Here is a 5,707-nt window from a genome sequence, read left to right as displayed (position 1 = left end):
GACTGTGCTCCTTGGTATTGTCATCGCTGTCATCTAGTTCCTGCAGCTCCTAGGGCAGGAGTTCTGCTGGCTTCCAACCCCATAACCCCTTGACTTGGATCCAGAGGCATCCAAGTTCGAGCTCTGATGCTGATGCTGTGCGACCTCGGGCCAGTCACTTCCCCTTTCTGGGCCACGGCTGCCTTGTTTGGAACATGAAGAGGTCGAACCGTAGGGTCTCTAAGGTGACGTCTAGGCTGCAGCTCTTCCTGTAGGTGTCTCTCGCTTTATAAAACCCAACAACTGAGACAATAAATAAAAATCTACCCTCCCCAAATATCTTTTTACTTATGAGAAGAGCCAATAAAGGTAAAACTGCTTGTATTATACAAATGAATTTTTAAAGCTAACTGCCTCGTTTTAGAAATCCTTTGATTTACAGGGAGCACTTCAAATTCTCTTGTACCTATAATTGATAAAATTTTGTCTAGTTGGACATTTCAGTGACGGTTCTTTATCCCCATCAGCTGACCCTGCCACATCCATCAGACAAATTCAGCAGAAACATCCCTGTAATGTTCAGCTGAAACCTCTAATGGGTGTGATCAAATCAGGCTTAATGTTCGCTTTGGCGAACAGTCACTTGGAAAGCATGTGTTGCTTCCTCATTATCATTTTATTTCTGCCATTAGCCACATTTAAGAATATAAATCACTACTAATATCTTTTCAGAATGAAGGTTAACCCTCTCACCCCAGAACCGATCACCGTCTCAAGGGAGGGGGTGAGCCCTCACGGAAGAAGAGGGGGCACGTGTGGTGTGACCTCGGGCACGTCACCTCCCTCCCCGGGCCTCAGTTTCCTGCATGACACGTGGGGTGTCTAGGTCTAGGTCTGGCGCCGCTGTGCCAGGTGCTGTACAGTCCCCGCAGCGGTCGCCAGGCTGTTGCGTGTAAGAAATGCTCCCTCACGGCACTTGTGACGACCACCCCGCCGTCCCTTATGCCAAGGGGCAGTGGACACCCCAGTGCATCTGTGAGCTTTAGGAGGCAAGCGTGGTTCCTGAGACCCAGGAAAGCCACGTGAGGCGGGGGGGTGGGGGCTCAGCAGGGCAAGGGCCTCCTGGGTGAATTGCCCCGGGACCTGGCTTTCTTAGTCCTGCAGGGATAAGGACAGGTCCGGGGGTGGGGGTCCTGGGGTCCTGGTGGTCCTGGGCCACCAGCCTGGCCCAGAGGCTCAGCTGGTCTTGGGGGGGGAGCTTCCGAACTCAGAGACACCAAAGTCCTTTTACAAAATGCAATGTAACGTGGAGCACGATACACAAAACAGAAGCGGTACCTAGCCGCATAAATCCATTTGGTCTGTTCAAATTTATGACATTATTATAAACGCCACAAGCAGTTGGCCGTTCTGACGAACACAGGATTTTGAGCTCGGAGGGCCCGGGTGACCGCTGCTGTCTTACCAGCCTCGGCATCTGCTCGACGGCCGTGATCTATGTTGTGGCGTCGTATCCCGGTTGCAAATAGGAACTTTTTTTCGGGGGGTGGCCCTGCTGTCCGGGGACGCTCCTCAAGTACACAGAGAGAGCGTGCGTTTTGCCCTGAGGTCGACCCTAAAATGAATCACCTTTCAGTGGCCGGTGACGTGTTAAAGTGGTGTCGCCCCCGCGGCAGCGTGCGTCTTATTTCTTGTTTTGGTTTAAGAACATTTCTAATTAGGAATCCCGGGTGGGGGGGGGGGGTCAGCGGTTTAGCGCCTGCCTTTGGCCCAGGGCGTGATCCTGGAGACCCGGAATCGAATCCCACGTCGGGCTCCCTGCATGGAGCCTGCTTCTCCCTCTGCCTGTGTCTCTGCCTCTCTCTCTCTGTGCCTCTTATGAATAAATAATTTAAAAAATCTTTTTTTTAAAAAAAAGAACATTTCTAACTGTATCATAAAAATGCAGACGTCACCTGACTTGTAGAATTTCTGAGTCACTTGCGTGGACTGCCTTTGGGCAGTGGACATGGAAAATTCCGGGCGCCTAAGGCAGCCTTCCTGCGGGACGTGCTGAAAGCCGTCCTCCACCACGCAGAGGCAGGTGAGGGGCACGGGGGACCCCCAGCTGCTGATGTGCAAAGCCGTGTTGTAAAGCCAGGCTCTTAAATCCCACTGGAGCTCTCTGTTACCCTCTCCTGTGGCCTCCTATCCCCTTGGCAGTCTTTTTTTTTTTTTTCCTTTTTTTTTTAATGCTCCAGCCTCCTGTCAGCAGGCTCCAGACCTCACCTGGAGAGGGTAGGGGCCCGCTGTGAGGGGGTACAGCCCTCCCTTGAGACCACCATGGGGGTAGGAGTGCTGGGCTTATGACCCCTCCCAAGAGTGGGCGAATCTAGAAATGCCTGGAAGATCCTGGAGCTGCCTTCCCCACACTCCCATCGTGCCCTTAGCCAGTCTCTCTCTGCACCAACCCTGAAGGCTCTGGACTTTATTTTTAGTAATAAAGCCAGTATTTCCATAATACTCCAGGGTGCCTTGCTGTATATTAGGCGCTGTGGGGACAGAGGGATGAAGAGGCTCGGGCCAGGCCCCCAGCAGCTAACCGTCAACAGAAACGTGAGCTCCTGGGCCGGATCACCTCAAAGAGAAGCCGGGTTCATGGTGCTCCCCAAATATTATTTTCAACATCAGCTCGGCTTGTCTCAAAGTTCTTTTGATATTAATTCATTTTTTAAGTCCCGGTGAGAACTATTTAAATGTTCACATTCTTCTGGCCCGGCCCGGACCCACTCTGAAGTGGGAGCAGGCGCCCGTCAGGACGCCCACCCGTGATTGATGGCCCGGCTCCCGCTTTGTGTTCCTTGGCCTGTAGGGTTAGATCCCAGATTGTTCCAAAATGGCCAGGAGCGGTCAGCATGCGGGATCTCCAGAGTGTCAGACACTGGGTCACACGCTAGTAATACCTTACGACTGAAGGGATTATTTTTTTAAAAAACAGAACATTCTGCTATTTTTTGGTAGAGGCTGAAGGCTTTGCGTCTCGGACAATGAGGGGTAGGATTTTTTCCCAGGAAAGCAGCTGTGCGAAGGACAACCAGGAGACGGTCCTGTTTAGGCCCATGTACTACTTCCCTTCGAGGAGGGAGCCCCGGCTTGTGCGCACAGCCACGGGCCCAGCCCCACGCGCGTCAGCCGCCCTACGCCCAGGGGAGGTGCTCTGTGCAGCCCACATGCTTGCAGGTGGTCGCGGGTGTTACTGTGGCGGAGGACGAGAGGAGGTCTGTGAGCGATTTCCAATATTTCAAAGGGTTTAATGGGAATTCTGAGTTTGCTCAGATGCGGGTGCAGTCTCGCCGACACTCCCCTCTCCCTTGGCTTTGGCTGTGTGGTGGCACCAGGGACTACCTCGTGCAAGCCAGGAGCAGCTCTGCAGGGCCGGATGGCAACGCGATGACTCACCTGGGCTCCGACAGCAGACAGACCTGGGGTCAAGCCTGCGCTCGTCCACTTCCTGGCGGGAGGACTCCGATGGAGGCGCCTGTCCCTCTGCACCTCCACGTCCTTGTCTGTAGGATAAGGACAGTAATGACACCTACCCACAGAGTTGGGGTTGCTCCACGGTGAGTCCTTGATCAAAGTTAGCTGATACCCTTAGTAGCTTTGATTAATGAAAACTGGAAAACTGAATTTTTTAAAAAATACTTATTATTATTATTATTCATGAAAGACACAGAGAGAGGCAGAGACCCAGGCAGAGGGAGACGCAGGTTCCCTACAGGGAGCCTGGTGTGGGACTCGATCCTGGGACCCCGGTTCACACCATGAGCTGAAGCCAGACACTCAGCCCCTGAGCCACCCAGGCGTCCTGGGAAACTGATTATTTAATACAATACAGTATTATTAAACTAATTATTTAATACAAGTAGCACATCGGGGCTCCCACTGGCTTAGTCAGTAGAGCATGTGACTCTTGATCTTGAGGCTGTGATTTCAAGCCCCACGTTGGGTATAGAGATGCCTTAAAAATAAAATCTTAAAAAAAAAATAGCACATTGGTAGGCAAAAATCTTACAAAACTTAAAGCTCGGGTGGGGGTTGATTCCTTATGCTGGGTGACAGTAAGGGCTTTGATTTTCTGTGAGTCAGTAGAATGGACATATGTGCATGATTACAATTTAATTGAGACACTTTCATTTCACTCCCTCGGGCTGACTATGCATGTCTTCTTGTGTCACAAAACAAGCTCTGGACCATCATGCAGGCCGTGTGCCCTGTGGTGACCTCTTTCTAAGCCACCTCTGTGTCCTCTAGATGGAAAGCTGTTGATTGAAAAGGGCGGAACAATCCCCCCTCTGTCATGACGGCTGCAGATCACATTCAATCAGGACAGCGAAAGACACACTCTCTCCCCACACACACTTCCCAGCCCGTGACACGGGTGACCTGGGAGAATGGCAAGGATGGGGAGATGGGAGGCCAGTGTACCTGGGAAGTTCTCCATCACACCTCCACCCAGTGGCCGACGGAAGTAACTAGGGCCAGTGAAGCCTGTCCTCCGAGTTCGCTTAATTCCCAGTAGTCTCACCGCTACTCTTTGTTCCTGGAGGTCTTTCTCGGCAATGTGTGGAGACTCATTGTTTTTCTTCTTTAAAAAAAAATACTGTGAACCTAAAGCTGCTCAAAAAATAAAGACTATAAAAAATATGCGCGTGTGTGCGTGTGTGTGCGTGTGTGTGCTGTGCTGAGAGCAGCACCAGGAAACGTAAGATTTGGATCCCAACGTTCCTTCATGTCGCTACATTACGTGACTTGAAGCTTTGTACTTAATATTCCAATTCCCCTATTTTTCTAGGCTGCGTGGAAATTTCCTGAGGAATGCCAGGCCGCTTGCCCTCCTTCCTGACACACAGCCCTCCCTCACTCACTTCGCAGTAGATGTTCTCTAGAAGCTCTCGCTTAGACCTTCTTTCTCACCACACAAGGACGTTACCATGAGTAACAACGTCTTTTTTTCCTACAATTGAAGACTTCACCTTTATGACAAATGGGATAAATTCATTTTCTCCTTTAGCAGACACTTGAAATGTAGTAGTTCATTGGAAGGGGCGGGGGAAACTCACTGTTGAAATCCATTTAGTTTTAGTCTTGACGAAAATGAAAGGAATGGAGATTAACAATTCAAAAATGGAGCTGGTTAATTAAAATTAACTCCAATTATACAACTTGCCATGCAGCTCACAGGGAATCATGTCTCTCCTGCTTGATTATGATGATGAAAACTTATCTTTTACTGGGATAAAATGAAGTCCTTCTCATCAGAGAGAAAAACTGTTTCCCAAGCCTGGCTGCAGAAGTGTTTGTTTTTCTAGAAATAGTAATAATACAGCCTCTCAAGTGACGCATTAAAGAAAGCTGCTCTCCAGACCGAGCTATGAATTAGCGTATGTTTGAATATGGGGGAAATCTTCTCACATAGGAATCTAAACTTAATAGGCCAAATGCATTTAGATTTCTACAATGGGAACCTTCAGAGTTGGAAGGACCTGAACAGGTACACAATTTCTAAATAATTCTGATTTATGAAGACGTACTCAAAATGCTGCGTCTATTAGATACGACGATTAGGAAGCCTTCGAATTCCCCTCTCCCCAGAGGAGATGAATTTAACCTCACGTGGTTAGTGCTCCACAGTCGCTTGGACAGGATACTGTCTCTAAGCAGGACATCACTGTTGAAGAAGACGTCCCAG

Source organism: Canis lupus, chromosome 23 (genome assembly GCF_003254725.2).
Source record: "Canis lupus dingo isolate Sandy chromosome 23, ASM325472v2, whole genome shotgun sequence".
Taxonomy (NCBI): Eukaryota; Metazoa; Chordata; class Mammalia; order Carnivora; family Canidae; genus Canis; species Canis lupus.
Note: the sequence above shows the minus strand (reverse complement) of the source record.